Source organism: Lepisma saccharinum, chromosome 21 (assembly GCF_977018435.1).
Source record: "Lepisma saccharinum chromosome 21, izLepSacc3.1, whole genome shotgun sequence".
NCBI lineage: Eukaryota > Metazoa > Arthropoda > Insecta > Zygentoma > Lepismatidae > Lepisma > Lepisma saccharinum.
Genome location: NC_139249.1, coordinates 45865739 through 45885063, shown reverse-complemented (window position 1 = coordinate 45885063; position 19325 = coordinate 45865739). Strand labels below are relative to the sequence as shown.

The following is a 19325-nucleotide window of genomic DNA, read 5'->3' as shown; positions in this document are numbered from 1 at the left end:
AATTTTCATCCAGAAAGATCAGGGTTAGCAGAACATTCCATCCAGGAGGGCCATAGAATTGACTTCACAACCACAGAGATCCTCAATAAATCATCAATTTACTGGGACCGTCTCATCAAAGCAATAGCTATTCATGGGCAAAAGGAAAACCTCAACAGGGACTCGAACTGAATCCAGCCTGGCTAGTGATAATTGACTGCGAGCGTGGATGTCGGACAAATGCCACCTACACGGGTCTCCTTCCACCCCAAATACATATAACTTCACCCTCACATATCTCTGCACTTCAATCCCTGAAGATGAGAGTTGACGTTAGCTCCCGAAAGCTCGGAAGCCTATCCCGAAATCACCTGGTTGATTGCCCAAGAAAACTTCTTCAGTGTACATAAAGATTTTCTAGATATCAGAATCACTTTTCATGAAAGTACACTAATCTCGTAATCATTTAATGGTTTTTATTAGGCTCTAAGAAAGGAAACAAAATATATGTACTGACAATGTGAAGCTCATTTGAAAGGAAGTGTAAACACACTTACATTTCTCTTGATTTAAAATTCAATAATTTTAATAGGCAAAAATACACAAAGTACTAATCATATTAAACCATAAATAGTGTCATTATCATTAAACTGTAAATAAACATGGCAGCTGATATTTTTAAAACTATCATTAAAAAAATTTGCCAAAACTCAGCTACAAAGACTATAAAAAATTTCAAGTTACAATTATAGAGTACACCTAGAATGTTTTATTTTCACTGGAAGAAAAGTTACTGAAATTATTATGATTTCATTAACACACTCAACAAACATTTCCATAGTGGGTTCATATATACATGCCCAGTTCGCTCAACCAACGTTAAAACACTCTTAACGAGTTGATAGTTAATGCATCACTAAAATCTTAGCAGCCTGTTAAACTTTTAATGTTCGCTCAAGCGATTTTATAGGCCCGTTAACTAACGACATGTTAGAGGCGTTTTGATTGGTTGCTGCACCGTGGACAGTAGATTGTGCGTAAGCGGATTTGGGCTTTTTTGTATGAAATCCAAGGAACAACAATAAATAAAGTAATGTGTAACACATAAATATATGGTTAAGAAATGAATGTTAGTTAGGTATTTACGTCCGCACACCGAAAATGTTATGTAGTAGGATTAACAGTTACATTGTAATTTCGTAAGTTAGATTTAAATGAATGCCTACCGACTGCCAATACAAGATCATAAATATATAAATAAAAACTACTGTTCTAGGTTAGGGTAATCTGTTTAAAGTTTGATAAATTTAATTATATTAAAATGGCATTGCAAAAGAGGCCTAAAGGTGGAAATGAACGTGTTTGCTATAACAATTTTCCTCAACAAAAAAGAACATTTCACGAAATGTACACCATGCATAACTTAACTTACCTTGCCATGGCAATTAAATAATATGTAAATATTGCAAGTAACTTCTTTTGGCATTTATGTGAATGTGGCATTGCAAACAAGAAATCTACTGTTTCCAAATAATCACTGACAAAAACAGAAGGCACGTAAAATGTTTACCAGTATGCTTACCGTTCATGCATATGTACAAGGGACATTTCTGAATGGTTGTTTTTTTTGTTTTTTTTTCGTACAAATATTTTTTAAAGAAAATACATATATACAATACGATATTTTATATTTGATTTATCATAAATGGTAAAAAGAAGGACAAGTACACTGTTAGACAGTATCCTCACCACTTGTACGAATGTACTGTGCAAGGAATAATTTCCGAATGTGTGGTAGTGTGTTTTACAAACAAATATGCATACTTTTACAATGTGCATGCACGAATCTACAATACCTGAAACTGCTTAGGATTAAGCTTTTTTCTTAATGAAAGATACGGTACTTTATATTATGTTTGGTTATTCATTACGTGATGGAATTGTAGTCATTCAGAAAATGTACCTTGTACATGGAACGGTTGATTAATATGATATTTTACATTTGATTTAACATAACTGGTAAAAAAAACAAAACAACAAGTGCACTCTTATACAATATCATTATCTCTTGTACGTATGTACAAGGAATAATTTCCAAATGGATGGTAGTGTGTTTCATGTCACTGCACAATGTCAAAATGTTACGATGTCCATGCACGAAACTATCTACCTGATACTGCTTAGGACCTCAAGCTTGTTTCTTAATGAAACAACATATGTAATCTATATTATGTGATGAGATGGTAGTCGTTCGTAAATGTACCTTGTACATGTAACGGTTGATTATTTTTTCAATTTTTAAGTGCTCTTTCAGTTTGTTACGAATACGATTTAATTTCCATTTGCACCGTTATATGTCAGCCCATTTTCAGTATGCTGCATAATTATTCTTTTGATTTTGTGATTATATTTAGACTCACGTTATATTAAATAACATGTTTTATTCTACAGTACTTACATACAGGTACAAACTAAAAAAAGTAAATAGGTTAGGCAGGTTTTCTTTATTTCTGTACTTGGTTAGGTTAGGCAGGTCAGGTTTGGTGCTTTTAGCAATTATCTCCAGTTTGCTACAGCTGTCCCTAGCCGCTTGTGATTGATGAACATTTGTGTCGAGCATTCTCTTCACTGCAAAATCATTTTTTTTCCATTATGTTAATTGGAGTAGCTGGATAATAATTTGAAAAGTTTGAATGAACAATTCCCTACTACTTTGAAAGATTGCAGGCTACATTGTGTACTGTCACATATTTATTTTACATTAAATGAGAGTACAGGACGTGTATTGCCTATTTCTAGGACAGTTGCTTCATTTTAATTTTATCTCTTACGTTTTATGACATTTTTCAGTTTAAAAAACTACATAAAATTGGAATGGTAGTTATAAGCAGACATAAGCATAAACACAACAAACCACGACTTTCTCCAGTTTCTATGTGATCCACTGGAAAAAGGTGTGGACGACGACACCAAATATTTTGGTGAATAACTTTACCTTATAAAAATTGAAATATGTAAAAGGATGTTACATTATTCTAAAAAGTCATGCGATATTTTATGTTTATGGTTACAGTGCATTGAAGGTGAAAGCCTAATATGCATTTTAAAAACATCAAGTTCGTATAATTAACTATAAGCATATATTTTTGGCTCGACAGAAATAATTAATAAAATTTGAATATTGTGTGATGATCACGATGCCATTATTGACAAAATTTTAAAAAGTACATTGATACAATATTTCTCATTTAACTTACATGTGATTTCTGATATGCAGTACGAATTTATAATATGAAATACGAAATGGGAAAATTATTTTTGCTGTAGAAAGAAATCGAACTAGTGTACGTTTTGCGATGGTATGCAAATAATGTGTTCAAAGCGGTTTGGGATAACCTTTCAACACAACAGCTGACATATAAAATATAAAGAGAGGTTCTTTATTATTACATATTATGTATTATATTAAATTAAATTATAATTAGGAATTATCTCACGAAAATTTCCTCCCTTTTTTATTTTTACTTCCCGTATTATATAGAACACAATTTTTTTCCCTCAAAATTGTGTTCTATATAGATATATTAACTTCTTCTTTCTCTAGACTCAATAAGTGTTAAAATGACATGTTAATTAAGTCAATTACTTTAAGTTAGACTACAAAAACTTAAAAAAAATTAGATAAAATTAAAATCAATTCTGAAGTATTTTATATTATTTAATAAATAGGTTCTACTTATTGATCATAACAATAAAAGTCTAATAAATAATATTATTAGCCCACTATTATAATTTATTTATACGCAATTTCGCCATCTTATTTCCGACACAACACAACGTGCTGTTAAGTATCTTAATGAAGCAAAAGAGTGCCTTTAGATTTAAGGATGACTTTAGAGGTATGTTAAGCCTTAACGAAGGTTGGAGAAATGCCTCGATGTGCTAATGTAGCGTTAACTTGCTTTAACGCTTCTTTAAAATTTAACGCACGTTGAGCGAACCGGGCAACAGTATCAGAAACAGAAAAATGTATATTTACATATCATTTTTTATTGCTTTAATCAAACTATTCAAATATTTTACAGGGCTGTTAACTATAAAAAGTATTTCTCTAAAAAACATATTTCTATATGTATGGTGCCAAAAACCATACAAACAATTTAAAGTTTTTTTTAAAATCGATTTAAATCAAAAAAATCATCAAAAATGATATTTTAAATAAAAATCACAATTTTTATTCACCCTGATTGAAAGAGATTTAAATCGGTAATTTTGAAAGAAAAAATCACCTTCGATTTTAATTACCTTGCTTGAGAAAATCGTGGACAGATTATTCACATTTACATCTAGTCATATTAGTACTGCCCAACATGGTTTTCTTCCAGGTACCTCTTGCCTGGCTAATCTTTCAGTTCTCCTTTCACATGCCACTAGGGAGCATCTTGGACCCTCTCTTGTTCACCCTATACATGGAGGATCTCCCTCAAAGTCTTTCCTCATTTCCTGTCAATATACTCATGTTTGCTGACAACTGTAAACTTTTCAAACAAATCTCAACCCAACAAGATGCTGTGATCCTCCAGAATGCTCTTTCAGAACTAGTTATATGGTGTAATCAGTGGAATCTACAAGTTAACCCACAGAAATGTTCCTCCCTGGCAGACTTTATCAAGAGTTATTCGAGTTCTTGAGGTAAAATTAGCATTGAGTGTTATGGACAATACAAGGGGATTACAAAAAAATTGACTTATATAGGAATTTGAGATATTGAGTTTCGAGCTATCAAGGTTCTACTGTACTACAGTTGAAACCCAAAAAGATGTAGGTGTTTCGTAGATGAAAAACTGAACTTTAAAGAACACATCACAAGCTACAACTAAAAGTGCAATGCACCTCTTAGGCCTTCTTTACAGATTCACTGAAATTGATACCCCATCTTCCCTTAGCTTATTTTTCAAATCATTCATTTCTCAGATTCTTGAATACTGCTTCCCAGTCTGGGCCATGGCTTCCAATACTAATCTTTCTAACATGGATTCCATCCTCAGCTTCTTTACCGCCATTGTTTGCCATAGAATTCCTTCTACATGGCATCTTCAGAAACCTGACAACTTTGAACATTCAGTCACTGCAGACCCGAAATGAAATTTTTCTATAAAATCATCAATGGAAAATTAAGATCCGAATGTCTGTGTACAGAATTCATTTTCAGAGTGCCCTCTCGATTGACCCGAAATGCTCAATTGTTCAACAACTCTACCACTAGGCTTTCTCTTATACAGCACACTCTGCTCCAGAGTCTGCCCCAGCTCTGTAACAAACTACCGGCAAACATTGACATTTTCTCCCCAGAAAGTACTTTCCGATCGACAATAACACTAAATCTGTAGGTCTTTTGTTTGTTTCCTGTTTGTCTTGTCATGTTTTCATTTTCCTTTGTTTTTACCTAAAATCATCTTGGCTTGTTTTTGTTTATCTACAGATACAGTTTTCAGTGCAAAATGGCCGTTACAAGTACCGTATCTGAAACTTGGAAAGAATAAATAATGTAGCGAAAAGTATCGGTTCGAATTCATGTACTGATACCAGCTGATACTTTTTGGGCATTTTGGCCTTTCACATGGTCCACAAAAATGCCAGGCGACACATTTTCGTGGAGTCTATCCTGGAAATTATGCAAAATTCAAAATTTCTTTATATTTCACACCAATTTTGCATGAGAAACTATATTTTGTGATGATATGATGTCTATTTTAATATTCTGACGTAATTCTGGAATATTCTAAAGCAAATTTCATGGTAAATTGATGCACATAATTGTAGAAGAATATTTACACACCAATATTGATCATTATTTTGAGCAAATTTTATTTATTGCACTTTTCAAGTATCTGTATCTGTGGGAATCGGTAAGAGTATCGGCATCTGTATCTGTTCAAAGTGGTTGTTAACGCAACCAGTTAAAACTTGTTCTGTGTAACACAATCAGTTAAAACTACTTCTGTGTAAATGTTTTCCATATCATAGATATTTGGAAAAAATGTAAAATTTGAAAACAAATTTTGAAGTACTTTGTGTAATAATTGTTAAACTAAGAGGAATTTTGTAAAAATATGACAAAATTTGTAGACATTCATATGTTTGCCTAAAATGTGTAATTTTAACCTGGCATGCTGCATGGCCTCCTAGGATGTAAGAATGCATGCTGGAGAAATTTACGCACAAGCAAAATTGGTTTGTAAATTAAATAATAAGTTTTTAAGGCATTGCCTACATAGATTAAAAGTAATTTTATTATGTTTGGACATTTTTATTGCAGTGTGCAATTGATAAAAATGAGAGAGAAAAAACATGTTGATGTACCAAACTGAAACAAATGAGTGTGTTTTAAGTAATAACTACCCAGCCAATTCTTCTAAAGTTCTGCATGAAAAACTAACAAAGTCTCTCACAGCTGATTCAAGGCTGTGACATTGGAAGAGTTCACTGGAAAAGTACGGAGAGGGTAACCTCAGGGGCTCATTAGAAATGATAAAAAAATATATTTCAAATTCTCATTACGGGTTAATGTAATGCACTATTCTGTAAAATTGTGGATTAGGTACCTATTATTTGCATGTATGTTGAAATGCAAGGAGATAATAAGCAACCAATTGCCCAATAAATTGTTTATGTTGGGAAAAATAAGGGCGAGTTGATATTTGGCAGGACCTCAAACCACCTGTGAATTTACTGCAAATTATTGTCCTACTTTTTGGGATGATGTATCCTACCTTTTCCTTATAGTAGGGCCTCCTCGATGAAGCAGTGGTAGCATCATTGCCTTGTAATCAAGGGGTCCCAGGTTCGATACCCGATGGAGGCACATGGCTCAGTGGTTTGGATCTCACTTTAAACTGTAGGTCCAGTCCCGATTAGACTTTCTGTGCATAAAGTGGACTTAAAACAACAATTCAATTTCCTTATAGTATTCTTGTACCGAGCATAATCACTTAGAAGTTGAGTCGTACATGTTCTGCAGTTAGCTTTTATAGATGAATTCCTAGTCAGACTTCGCAAGATTTCAGTCTTGTAGTAAAAATATATTTGTAAAAATTCTAAGCTTGGTACCTGGTACCATGTTGTACTAAGGTTTACAACTGACAGAGCTGCTGTTAATATCTGGTTTGTGTGTGAGGGAAAGTGACTAAAACCAATGATTATATGTTTTTCATTTCATAATCATTGCAGTTAAGAGGTAGAAATGTAATGCGAAATAACTAATACTCAACAATAAAAATCAAATACCAGATGTTTTAATTGCAAGAATATCTTTCAAAAATGAGCAAATAAAAAATCCGACATGTCAAATAATAGCGTTACAAGCATTGCTCGTTGATTATCGCATGAAACACTCCATGTAATGTTTGTTGAATAGGTATGGAAGTTTCTTGTGAATGTAATTATATTTTTTAGTTGAATTTTGTTAACTTATTTCAAGCATGATAGCTAGTTAAACCTTGTATTCATATAGTAATTTACTTTGATATTTACAAATTTGTTTTCTGGTAATTTATGATCATATGCATCCCAATGGTTGTAATTTCAGTGAAAAATGTAAACCAAAATTGTATTTGTAACTGGTTTCCCTATGCCCATTTTGTTTAAAATATAGCTAAAAATATATTTTCCATTAAGTGATAGACCCACAGCAATGATGATTCATATCCAAAATATTAGCATTGATGTAATGATACATCATTTTCAGAATGCTATACCATTTTACAGGTATCCCCCTTATAACTATTGGGTAACAGTTCGTTATATCGGAAACACATTTCTTCATTTTTACAGAAGAAACTACTTACGGAAATGAGTTTCTACAAGCTTTCCAACGTTTGTCGAGGTATTTTCTTTCATCGTGAAATTCATATTTGACTGGGAAATCATGTATTTTTCAAGAGAAATATTTCACCGACGCACAATTGCCATTGCTTTCGCTACGTGAACTGCATGCTGCATACGTTTGATGATGTAAGCCCCTGTCGGTGATTCCAACCCCCCTTTTTTTCACTATGCTTGCCTAACCTAACCAAACCTTATTGGAAATGGTTTGTGGGGCTATCCATGAATGGTTCATGGGGCTATCCGTCAGCTACCCATGCATAATGTAAAATTTTCACACGTGACGAACATGATAGTAGGTATTTGTCGATGAAGGTTGGAAACACTGCATACCCACAACTTGAGTCAAAATGTGCCCGCCATATTGTGTTTTGCAGAAGCGAAGAAAGGAATAAAAAAAATCACTGTACGTGACAAATTGTGTTTGTTTTCGTGTAAAAAGCATAATGGCACCTTGAACTATGTTCCGCAATACACAATTGGTAAGTACGAACCATGCGAAACACAAAATATCCGATTTTAATGTGTCTCCCATATAACGAACTGTTACCTAACTATTGTAAACAGTTATTCACATTCCCTGTGCCCCTGTTTATATCTAAAAATTGATGCATTTAATGTTGGGTCTATAATCGAAAAGTTTTTTTTTGAATATTTGCTTCCAAACTTCAACATGTACGTTAAAATAATATGGGGAAATTTCCACCTATCACTCCGTTTTTGTTCTGCAATTTTTTTTATAGCATCTCCAAGGAAGTTTCGGTCCCTGTGTAGGAAATTGGCCTTGCTTGCGTTTCAGATTTTCGCCAAGATAAGACCATTGAAATTAATATGCAAGTACGTACACGAAAAAGTAAATCACAACAGTATGCAGCAATATACAGTTCTCCTCGTACAATAATATTCTAAATGCGGTACTGCAACACACATTTTCGATTGAATTGGCCGAATTTCGTAAATATGGATTGAAAGGATGAGTTTATCCACTACAATCGTGCAAGACAGAACCTAACAAATGACTGAAATAGAACGAAGGTGTACAATTTACGGTTCATGTACACATGTGGAAGTGTATGTTGCAATAATTGGATAATAAATCAGACTTCAGTTGTACTTGCAGTATATTTGGGCTGAAATCAATGATGGACGTGCGAAACAAAGGTACCTCTCTTCTACGAAGTCCTTTTGTTCGGATTTGTCCTCTAAAATTAAATTCTTATGGTCAATCGTGTTCCTCTCCAGCGTTGCCAGTGCATGGGAACAAAATGTGTACCTCTGAGCACATTACGTAATACGAAAATTAGAAACGCTCATGAAATGTCAGAAATGATGTCCAAAGAGCAATAGCTTTAAATATTTTTATCACAGTGAGAGAATAAACAATTGAAAAATCAATTGACTTTCGTCCGATGGAAACTGTTTTTTCTTCTTATATTTTTTAAAGTAATTAAGGTGTGATTACAAAAATCTTATTCAGTACCTGCACGAACATGAATAAAATTCAAGTATACCATGCTTGGGCCCAAGTTCCTTTTGTTTTATTGCGATTTCATCATGCTACGAATGCAATTTTAACATGGTTCGATTTCGATTTACTTCTGTTAACTCATTCTGCGGAGTTTAGCGATTACTTGAGATTTTGTTCAATATATTTTTTCGTAGTTAGGTTAGGCAGGCAGGCAGGCCATGTTTGGGTCTCTTAGCATTAAAGTCCTTAAATGCATTCTACTAAGGTCCCGATTAGCCTTACTGTGCACAAAGTGGACTTCAAACACCAACTCAACCAACCAACCGATTTACTTCTACATTAATTCCCACTAGTCTAAGATAATTAGTCGCTTGTCAACAGAAAATACATTGTCCATGGAAAGCGCGAATGCTTTCGTAAGGTAATTTTTAAGTTTTTTTTTCAACAAAGAAGTTTTTTTCGAAATCCAAACAGTGCTCATTACTTTAAAGGTTCAAATTTCGTGCGACATGATTGCCAACATTCTACGATAATTAGCCTTCGAATTCGAAAAAAATCAAAACAATCTGAACCGTTACCCATGCTTGTTCCTTGCGTTTTAAAATTCAATTGAAATATTGTTTATTAAATTGCTGTGTATTAAGGTGCGAGTTTGAAATTCGAACTTTGAACCTAAGGCCATCAGTTAGTTGAGCCAGCCTTTTCTTTTTAATCCCTCTGCCTACTTTCTCCTTTTAGGATGTAAAAATGCCTTCCTTTGTAAAACTCACATTTAGACGTGTGTCTATGTATACAGTGGCGGCGATTGGGTTGCAAAACCAGGGGCAAAGACAGTATATTTCCCTTGGTAGATAAGGTTTAGCATAGTGCAGGGCCAAAAGTAGAAAAAAGTTGGGGGCGGGGGCAACTACCCCCTAATCGCCGCCACTGTATATGTTGTTGTGTGTGTGTGTTTATATATAAATAAAATATATGTAGTTAATTGTTATATCTTCTCCACCGTCTCTCTAACGCACTTGCGCGCACGCACTGCCGCTGGCGTGACGTAATTAATAAATTACACGATGAATCGTAAACACTAACCTTTAAACACTAACCTTTGTGATTGTTGTCGTATCGGGATACAGACGTGACAGTTCGTGGATTGTTTACAACAGAAGTTTCAACAATGATTGGCAATGTCATTGGTGAAAGTTCAGTCGGGACAGAAAAGCCTAATTTTATCTCACTATTTTAGTTTCATTGCATTGATGGGTATATATGTGTGTGTATAATGCAGCAACATAGAAGCACCATAACGAATAAATAAATTCAATAAATTCTCTGAAATGTGCCGAGCAGGAAAATTTTTAGATCCAAATTTTGGCAAACTGAAAACAATAGTGATTTAATATGGCATTATTTTTTTCTCATGTAGATCGTTCAGCGCCCAGGGCCAACTACCGTCGCCCCCTAACAACAGCTCTGAAATTTGACGACTGTAAGAAAAGTAGCTATTGCAAGCAAAGCGAGCAAGAAAATTTTACCCCCCCCCCTGCAGGTGTTCTTGGCCGTCTGGAAGAAATAATGCAAGACGTGAAAACTAATTCCATCTTGAGTATCCTTTTGTCCTGCTAGTCTTGCTTTCTTTTACCTCAATGCATGCCCATTGCCCCCTCCTGTGGTTACGGCACTGCACTCCCTTTCCCCGTAGTTGCTTTGAACTTTAATGAGCGTGAAAATATTGTATTTTCTTTAAGAGTATAATATTGTTTAATAACGGCGATAAGATTCCTCTACACTAAATTTCTAGGTGAAAGTACTGTGTATATATAATACTGTAGGGACATGGACGTCTAAAAGGGGGGCAAGGATGGATGGACGTCTAAAAGGGGGGCAAGGATGGCTACACCTTCACCTTAGAAATCGAATGTCAACCTGAAAGTATATATTTCACACATATCATTTGATTTCAGTCGTAGTAATTTTCATTAATGCGATAATTTCAAATTGAAGTGTTTTTTGCTTTTTTTAGTGGCAACACTATTATCGGGGTAATACACCCCATGGAAAAATACCTTGCTGGAAAAAATCCTCGGACGTTCATGATTAGGGGAGCAATCCCCCCCCCCCGCGTACACGCCTATGACTGTTCTAATAAACATTTTCATGAGACAGAGTACATACATTTCTATTGCAAGAAATTATCCAATATTTGAGAACTTCATTTACTACTTTGTCCACGCTTAATTCAATTTCAAAATTGTGACTTCCCATCACGTATCTCGGAAAGGGGGCCCTTAGAAAAACCCTTGCCAATGGAATGTTTACACAATAAAGGAAGTAAACCTGAACAACTTTGTGAACGGTAGTTTGTGTCTTAGTTCAAAAGCTTGAAGTGCACACGAAGACCCCGGAAGAAAATAATTTTCTTCAGGATCTATTGAAAAGAATGGCACACTACTTCTCGTGAAACTTCACAATTCCATTTGAAATGCAAGTTGCAAAATCTTTCCAGATTTTCAAAAGTTAATTCGGAACATACAGGGTTGACATAAATTATGAACTCGATTTGAAACATTAACTGCGTTTATGGTGCACAAAAATTGCGGGTGGTTGATGATTGTTTCGGCTTATTTTACTTCGCTTTTATGCCACTTTTGGATGACCGCGAAGATGATGATGGGTGATGAAATTGATGAAGGGACACTCGCAAAGGACATCCATGCACCGACCAGGATTCGAACCTGGGAACGCTGGCGTCGTAGCGCGATTTGCTACACTTTGCCACACGGAGGTCGGCAAAATTGCGGATGAATAGATGAACTCCAAAAAGTTTTTGCGCGCCTGGATTCCATTAAAGAAAGTAATGATTCAAATCGGGTACAGCATTTATGCTAACTCTCTCTCTGTGTGTGTGTGTGTGTGTAAAAAAGTAAATTCCTCCCCTGTGCTTCGCCACGAAGGTGTATAGGGTGTGTGGGGTTGGGGCCCCACATTTTCTTGATCTCTGCCGAACTGAGGGTGATGTTATCAGCACCACGCCCCTGGCCGCCTTTACCCCCCAGAGTTTCCTCCATGTACCCACTTTATACGACGCTGGGTGGGCGCCGGAGCCGCTCGTCTGTTGCCGCTCCAATAAAGGCGATTTTATTATTATTATTGTACACCCAACGGCAAAAGAAACAGTATGCGAATTGTCCACCACCATTTTCATTCGGTCTGAATTACACGATATGTTAACAACGAATTGAAATAATGACTTCAATAAGCAAAGAACAATGCCTGCTTCGAACCAACATAGTTTCTTTCCTTAAAAGAACACAGGATGTAGAACAAAAAAGTAATGAAAATAGCGGTGGACAATTTGCCTACCATTATCTGTGCCGTTGACTGTACAGGTTGAATGTGCGTGTAGTTTCCAAATGACGGCATTACATGATAGCAACATTATTTTGTTTTTAAAGTAGAGGGCGGCGAAATGTATAGAGGCTATGACCGCTTGGCCCATCCTAACGTCGCTCTCTTGTTAATTTCACGACAGTTCATCGTGATTAACCCAGAGATGTAAAACTTATTGAAAATTGAAATTGTAGTTATGTGCCCATGCACCGTTACAATTTTTAGCATTTACAGTATGTAACATTGTTATTCGTACACATAGAATTTCCGAGGAAAAAATGTCATATCTACTAGTAAATATAATCATATTCATATGTACCTGGAAATTAATGTTAATGAACGTTTCACCAACAAATGTCAATAAAAATGTATGTTCAAAGTGTTTAAACAGAGCATATAATTTGTGTGAAAAGAGAAAAACAATGTTTCATGCAACATTGTTATTCGTACAGGCAAGAGTTTCAATCTTCCTCGCATACAGCGCCACCGCTATTCGGGTGATTTCGTGCAGTTTGCAACTTCGTAACAAGTTTGAACATGCAGGCGCGCTCCCCGTCAAGCGGAATGCTGGCATAGGTATTGTTGTAGGCTTATCGTCTATCTAGCAGCGTGTTCGAAATGGTCAAGGTGAAGGAACTTAGTTCCGATCTGAAGGATGTTATTATAAATTTGGCCCTTAGAGGTTATGCGTTAAGAGAAATTGGACAAACAGTCAATAAATCACACTCCACAGTACGATACATATTAAACAAATTTAGAGAGGAAGGTTCAACACAGAATGTGCCGAGAAAACCAAAAGAGAGGCGGTTGAATAAACATGATCAACGTTTTATTTTAAAAAGAGTGCGAGAAAACCCCCGACTAAATGTTCCTCAGTTACGACCGTTAGTAGAAAATGTTGCTGGCAAGATGATGTCCGGTCAAACTTTCCGACGTGCCTTGTGGAAGAGTGGATATCATGGCAGAATACCACGAAAGAGGCTGTATGTAAATAAGGTGAATCGCAGGAATAGACTTTCATTCGCGAAAGAGCACATCCACAAGCACCAGGAATTTTGGGATAGTGTCATATGGTCAGACGAGTCCAAGATTAATATATACGGGTAAGATGGGATAAATAGGGTCTGGAGAAAATCAAATAAAGACAATGATCACATTAACACAGTTCCAACAGTTAAACACGGTGGTGGGTCATTAATGATTTGGGGCTGTATGTCGTCAAAAGGTGTTGGTACCATCCAGTTTATTGATTGTATCATGAATGCATATGTCTATTTGGACATTTTGAAGAACAATGTAAAGCAGAATGCCCAAAAAATGGACATGCCGCCTATCTACAGATTCCAACAAGACAATGACAGTAAGCATATGGCGCGAGTTAACATGAATTGGCTAATATGGAATGTGTCCAAACTTCTACAAACACCAGCCCAAAGTCCAGACTTAAATCCCATTGAGCATTTATGGGCAATTTTGAAGAGGCGAGTCCATAAAGCAGGCGTCAAGTCCAAACAAGAGTTGAAAACTGTTGTGCAAGTCGAGTGGAATAAAATAAGCTCTGAAACATGTCGGAAACTGGTTGATTCTATGAAGAACAGGTGTCAAGCAGTAATTAAAGCCAAAGCATACGCATCAAAGTATTAGAACTGTCAGTGAATTTGCTCTGAATATACTTCTTTCCTTTATATTATTAAGTGTACGAATAGAAAAGTTGTACAAAAAATGGCATGTTTCTCTTTCAGTTTCATTTAATTTATTATTGTCATTGGTTATACAGAATTCGGGTAAGACTGTATGTTCCTAATTATATTAGTTATTGAATTGTAAAGAAACAATTTCAAAAGAGTGTATTTCCTTTCAGATATTAAAGCATTTTCTTTGTAAATCCGTGTGTATGAATGACAATGTTACATACTGTATATATCGGCAATAAGGATATATCAGCATGTAAACCGACCTGTGCCATGAAGAGACTTAGCAGGTGTGGAGGCACTACTCCACATTCTCGATCTGTCATACCTCCTGTCCCCTTTACTCCCCATATTCCCATTGATGAGAGGATGAGTGAGCCGCAGAGCAACATGTGCAGGACTACGTCGAAAAAAAACCCACTCAAGATCATCCGACCTGGGTCTTCACTGTGGTAACCGGTATGTTGAAATATATATTTTTTTGTATCCATTGGCCCAAATTTCGCTGCTCTGAAAAGAAATGATGTTTTCGATGCCTACCTGATGAAAGTCAGTAGTCGGGTTTGAAATTTAGAAAGTTGACGGCGTAATAGAGCAACATTGATCCTTTGCTTTTAATTTAATTTTATTTGATTATTTCGTTGTTTGTTGAACAGGACGCATTTGAATGTAAACATGAGTTTCCGAAACGGCGTCTATTGGACTCTTCACTTCCGTAGGAAACGGAGCTCCTAAGGTAGCTTACGCACCACAAAAAAATTTAAAACACTCGTTCTACCTGCAAATAATCACACGACTTCTGGAATTTTGTATACTTTGGCAACACTGTTCCCGCCCGTTGGCATGGTGCCAAAATGGTTGCCGCTGTGCATTCTGGGAGTAGGGTCGTTCCATTTACTAGCTTAGCAAGTGCGCGGTTGTCCATTCCTTACAGCTGCTCGAACAAGTGGGACGCCCACTTATGGATAAACATGCTTCTTGCGGGGCCACTGTAGGTGACGCCGCCGAGTGTGGTCCCGCGGCGAGCATAGAGAAAAGAAGAGAAGCTCTTCTGCTGGAGTAGTGAAACGCAGTGTGGTGTAATATTTTAATGTGTATTAACTAATACATTTTAACTTCAGAAGTTGATTTAAGTGTTAATTGTGGCAGCAGTGATTTATATCTGGCGTCATATTTGTAAAATGTGTAAATATTTTGTTTACATGTACATTTAAACAACAGTGATGATGGGTGAAACTTTCGGTAGACCCTCGGCAAGTCAGAATACCTGAGGTAATTATGATTCTGTCTTTCAAGTAAGTTTGCTTTCGTTTGTAGTAAACCTGTTTTATTTTTAAGTCCTTCCAAATTCAAAAACTTGCAGATCTACTGGTTTTTAGTGTGAGAAAAAGATAAAAAATTTAAATCTAGGGAACCATCAGAGGGAAGTTGTTTGTTTACATCCAGGTCTTGTTAGACATGAAGATTTCATCCTGGTGGTGTGACGGTTCGTGGAGCAAACGTAGATCCTTTACATCAATGCATATAAGCCCTCAACTAAATTCTAAGCCATTTGTGCCAAATAAAGTGTTATTTTTCACAAGGTTATCCAGGATTCATTATTCAGCATGTAATGCATGGAAGTAATGGAGCAAAATGAAAATTTTAGTTGTTTCTTCCTGACCTTTGTATGAACTTCACGTGTAGCTAAATTGCGAGTTCTTGCACGGACAGGTTCCCTTTCTACAAGGAGGACACTTCAGTATCGACCGAAAATTAATTATTGCACAGTGGTAGTAATGTACGCATGTAATACAATATCGTTTCCCCTAATTTATGAAAATCTAGGAAGCAAAAGTATTTTCGTGTTACTGGTTCAGGAATGATGTAAACTGTTTTTTTTTTATTTCTGAATAACAACGGTCGACCAAAGATCTATCCTGATATCAACAACCCTTATTCTGTATTATAATTTCGATTGCAAATTTTGCGTATGATTTCAATATGCAAAACGCACATTCATACAAGGCTCATTCCTTGCAAGAATGATTTACTACAGTAACATCTTTATGCTCTGATGTGCAAGAAAAACACTAATCTCTAAAATATAGTTGGTTTCTGATATACACAACCATATATTGTTTATAAAACAGTGCAAGTGTAGGTTAGAATTGATTCTTTTGTGATTTGCCCCTCCCAACTGTAACTTCTGGATTCGACTAGACTTCAAAATCAACCCTTCCATTTTACGGGTTGAAAGTAAAAAAAATTATTGTGTGCTAATAGTACGCATGTAACACTTCAAATTGCCACTGTGCATTTCTAAATTTGAAGTTACATTTCTATGTAATAATAAAAAAATACTGCTGCATTACTTGCCATAGCTGGTTTCCTTTAACATAAACCATGTTGTAAACACACAGTATTGCCAAGTCAAACTTCGGTTTTCAACGTGATTATATATATATATATATATGCGAATTTCCACTAGGATTCAACTTTTTTAAAATTATGTTTTCATTCTTATTTTTTCATGTTTTTATCCCAAGGGACTATAGAAATAGGCAGGTAGTAGGAGCGGAGGTGGGGCCGCGGTAGGGGTAGGTCAATTGCTCCAGGGGCGGAGACTGAAAGCGGGGGGCAATTAATACTACTTTTTCGCCACTTCCAATCGTTTCCTCACCTTAAATTTTATATTTCTGGAATCCTTTATTCATACCCTTTCGAACGATGTATCATACATATTTCTATAGGGAAGGGTGAATTCGACATCCTTACCCTGGATTTGCCACTGGAATCCTGCCAGACAAGTCTGAACATGCCTAACCTACCTAAAGCCTATCAGCTCTGCAGCTTTGCGCATACAGTTTAATTTAATTATAATTTTTGGATGTTGGAATCATATAGACCCTTTATATTATGGATATTTGTGTGTGGGTGTTGAGAGGTGGTAATACATATGGTTGAAATAGAGAATACATCTTCTTGATTTTTGGAAAGTTCGTCTTGAAAACCAGGAATGATACTTGGATTTTATCATGGTCCTAGAGTACCTACCCTGAAAAAGCTTGTTGGTAAAAAAATCTCTGCGATCGAGTACTACATTATCTTTGAAAAAGAAAAGTATGATTTTAACCCAGTGAAGGGGGAAATTACTCTTATGATGGCTGGTGCTAATGATGACCATATCGTTTTTGAATGCCCAAGAATTTGTACTAGACATCAGCAAGTCGTAAGTCTTACAAATTTGCTATCCAGACAGTGTATTGGGGAAAATATGAAAATACAGTAGTGTCTTGCTTATCCAACATAAACGGGCTGGCAGAACGTCGGATAGGCAAAAATGTCGGATAATAGGGAAGTGTTAAGAAAAAGTCTATTAACCTTAACTGCCGGTGTAACGTTCATGTTTTGCAAGGTGCCTTTTTTTAATTTACAAACTCGTGACTGGGCTTGATCTTATATGCTACCTCAAAGGCCGTGTTTTTCGCTTTTAGCACCTTGGTATGAACTTACAAAATCAATTAGGGTGGAGGTTATTGCCACGTTGTTTGCGGCACCTCAAAGTTGACTACGAACTTCACAATTACTAATTTCAATCTGAGAAAAGTAGGGGGTAAACACAAGAATGTTGTCGTTTGAGAATATATCCTGAAAATTAAGAAAGAGGCACTGCAAGAACTTACAAAATGCGTTATGCGTTACAGTAACCTTATTGCAATCTAGTATTATTCACCTCCACCAAAAACTACAATTACATGCAACTACAAATGCCTATTTCACTCTTCTTTTGGTATTTTTGACCATGCAGTGATAAAAGGAAAATTAAGTTTATATCAAGTCAAAAACGGATGTACAAATTTCAACAATTCAATGACACATTTTATTCAACAATTAAATGTTCACAACAAGGAGTATATTCTTTTTACATTTACCACAACAAGATTTCGTTAATTAAATCATTAACAAAGTTCCCCATAACATTAAGATAATATTGGTTAACCCCAATCAAGTAACAAATTACGCCCCTTTCGACGTTGAAAAGAAACAATTTGTTTGAATCATTTTTGTACCACATTTATCACTATACTTGTATTTGTACTTCAAAAATGTTAAGCAACCATTCAACAAAAAAAAGGAAATGTTCAAAATTTGTGAAATCTACAATTTTGTTGTCTTACTTTAGTGTCTATGCTTCAATAATTTTTAGAGACGAAGATTAAATAAAATGATTTGAATATTTTAAAACACAGTCATCATTATCATAGATGTATATAAAAAAAAAAAAAACATGCCAAGAAATTGCGACAATTTCACATCAATTTTGTACAAGGTACCCTCCTAGATGCTCATTCAATAATCAAGTATTTTAATCACTTTTCCATATTCGCCAATAATTGGCGGAATCCCAAAAAGGGGGGGGGGGAGAAAGGTGGAACGCCGTTGTTCAATGACGTCATCGCGATTAGTCAAGGTAACTATTTGCGACGTGTTCAAAAAAAATGCTACAAGTCTTTTCGCAAAATTAACCAACCCACCACGAACGGCAATTATCAAACTGTATTGTATGGGCATATTAAGACCACCATTTTACTTTCATCCATTTGTTCGAACTGTACTAGGTTCCTAATAAAACACGTGACACACCATTAATTTTCCCACGTGTTGCACTAAAGTTACGTCTTTGGTATCAATTACAGGATTCAATCCAGTCGTTTCTCTAGCAATCCTCTACACCTATATGTACTACGTAAACTGAACTTTTCCAGTAACAAATAGTTATTTTTAGCACTTTGAAGCAATCAATACCAGAAATCGAGTAGTTTTTTGTCGAGTAAAAATCGGCATTTTTCTGAACTCACACTCTAATTCACCAATAACTACAAATTCACTTTCCTAACTTTGTTTTATGCATCGCAACTTATAGGTTCTGGCAAGGGGAC

The 19325-nt window shown here is 35.7% G+C and overlaps 1 protein-coding gene across 7 annotated transcripts in view; it reads left to right on the top strand.

Moving 5' to 3' along the window:
• The window catches only part of Sin3A (SIN3 transcription regulator family member A), a 159188-nt gene that overhangs the window by 29661 nt on the left and 110202 nt on the right, over positions 1–19325 (top strand). Inside the window, exon 1 of one of the 7 annotated variants that reach the window (XM_083142489.1) lies at positions 15342–15675. The exons of the other annotated variants lie outside the window; for them this stretch is intronic. The gene's annotated coding sequence lies outside the window, so the exon portion shown is untranslated. Of the gene's footprint in view, positions 1–15341; positions 15676–19325 lie in introns of those variants that run through there. 7 annotated transcript variants of the gene reach the window in all.